Here is a 2,440-nt window from a genome sequence, read left to right as displayed (position 1 = left end):
CAAGATTCCTCCTCACTTTCTGATAAGGCCGGCTCCTGTTCAAGAATAGGAGAAAGACAAGCTTTCTGATTGTTGAACTGGATGGAAGAGGTGGGGTGGGGATTAACAAAATCACTGGAGCTGCCACCCACCCTGCTGTGTGGGGCTGCTGCATGCATTCCCAGATCTCAGGCTGGGTACCTTGCAGACCCTCTCACGTGGTGGGGCACACCTTTTTCTCAGGGATCCAGTTGGGTGAGGGCGTCAATGTCCCTAACAGATAGCTAGCTGTCACAGGTTACCACAAGGCTAGTAGTTCTAATACAACAATTGCTCCGAGGGAGAAATACGGCAATCTCCTTCCATGCAACTTAACGGCTTCTGAAAAGTCAGTGGAGGGCCAGCTCAGACTGGGCTCCAATCAATTACGCATAATAACAAAATAAAAAAGACCTATTTGGCTAAAGGAAATGACTCAGCTGCTTGTAGAATTTCACAAGTCCAAGGTCAGATTTCTGGACAAAGTCTTCAGTTCGGTCACCGTAAATCTGATGGATCCAAGATTGGTGGGCAAGACAGGCACTTGTTGGTCCACGTTCAAGGAATCAGAGAAAATGACCTTCGTGCAGAACCTAGATCCAACTAAGTAAATCTGCTGCACCACACACTTCCTTATATATGGTCCCAATAACACCGTCCTTGAATGGATTAGCTGCTCAAAGCCAATCACTTAATGTGAAACAATACAACGTAATCAAGGGATATCTTATCAAGGGGATTACATCCACTTTCATGAAGGAACTATAAACACCAAACCAGAGAATCAAAGGCTGCCAAGTCAACTTACAACTTTAAGCATCACATAAAATAGGAAGATACTTAGAAATCTTTTGGAATCTTCTGTTGAGCTCTTTAGTATCTTGCATTCTTCCTTGTGCTTTGGCTTCTCTACGCTCCAGTGCAATCTTCAGGGTTTCTTCTGACATCCATTTAGGTCTTTTCTTCCTCTTCTATCTTTGTCATGAACGTTTGCACTCTTCTTGGATGATCGCCTTGATATCCTCCCACAACTTATCTGGTCTTCCCTCTTTAGTGTTCAAGGCCTCAAACCTGTTCCTGAGATGAGACTGAAATCAAAGTCATATTTTGGCTCCTGTGGATTCGGTTTAATTTTCCTCAGCTTCAGCTTGAACTTGCCTATGTGTACCTGGTGGTCTGTTGCACAATCAGACCCTGGCCTCGTTTTCATAGCAGATATTGAGCTTCTCCAGCGGTTTTCCCCCGCAGATGTAATCGATCTGATTCCTATGCATAATATCAGGTGAAATCCATGTGTATAACCCGTGCTTATGTTTCTTATAAAACGTATTTGCAATGAATAAGTCATTGATTGTATAAAATTCAATCATTCTGTCTCCAGCTTCATTTCTGTCATCAAGCCCATATTTCCCAACTACTGATTCTTCTTCTCTGTTCCCAACTTTTGCGTTCCAGTCACCCATTATTATCAATGCATCTTGATTGGATGTTCAATCGATCTCCGACTGTAAAAGTTGTTGAAATCATCTATTTCTTCTTCTTTGGTTCTGGTTGTTGGTGCATATATCTGAATGATAGTGCTATTCACTGGACTTCCTTGTAAGCGTATGGATATAATCCTATCACTCACAATGTTGTACTTCAAGACGGATCTAGAAATTACTTTTTTAACTATGATAGCAACCCCATTTTTCCTCACCTTTTCATCTCCAGAGTAATATATCATATGATCATCTGACTCAAAATGCCCCATGCCAGTCCATCTCATCTCTCCAGTGCCTAATATGTCAATATTTACATGTTCCATTTCTTCCTTAATGATTTCTAATATTCCCACATTTATGGTTCTTACATTTCATGTTCCAAACCCTACTGTCTGCCTACAACTGTTCCTCTTCCTTTGTATTTCCATACTTGAACGTTCTACCTAGGTTGTCCTTTCTGTTAGTCTACGTGTGTTCTGTTGTACATAGGGTTTTCAGAGGCCTGCTATTTCAGAAGTGTATGGCCAATCCTTCCAAAAGGCATCACGGAATGACAAAGCAAAATATTGCAATGAAATGTGCGAGGAGCTAGCGTGGGAACATCAGAAGGGCCGAACTCGTTCAGCATTTGTTAAGCTCAAGGAGCTGAAGAACAAATTCAAACCTACAGTTGCTATAATCAAGGATGCTTTAGGCAGAATACTAAGTGATCTAGGAGATATTAAAATAAGATGGAAGAAGTATACTGAGTCATTGTATTGAAAGGAATTTAATGATATAATATTTGAGCAAGAGCCTATGGTTATGAAGGAAGACGTTCAAGCTGCTTTGAAGGAAATAGCAAAAGATAAAGTCCCAGGAATAGATGGTATACCAATTGACATATTTCAGCTAACAGATGCTGCCCTGGATGTGCTCACCACGTTGTGCCAAGAAAT

The 2,440-nt window shown here is 41.3% G+C and overlaps 1 protein-coding gene across 1 annotated transcript in view; it reads right to left on the bottom strand.

The window, feature by feature from the left end:
* Positions 1-2,440, bottom strand: part of LOC102863387 (cyclic AMP-dependent transcription factor ATF-1-like) — a 4,883-nt gene that overhangs the window by 776 nt on the left and 1,667 nt on the right. The window lies entirely within an intron of this gene.

The sequence above is a fragment of the Elephantulus edwardii genome, unplaced genomic scaffold, assembly GCF_000299155.1.
Source record: "Elephantulus edwardii isolate Elephantulus edwardi_28Jun2011 unplaced genomic scaffold, EleEdw1.0 scaffold00623, whole genome shotgun sequence".
NCBI classification, from domain to species: domain Eukaryota; kingdom Metazoa; phylum Chordata; class Mammalia; order Macroscelidea; family Macroscelididae; genus Elephantulus; species Elephantulus edwardii.
The sequence above is the reverse complement of the archived record's forward strand: the minus strand, read 5'-3'. Positions and strand labels throughout refer to the sequence as shown.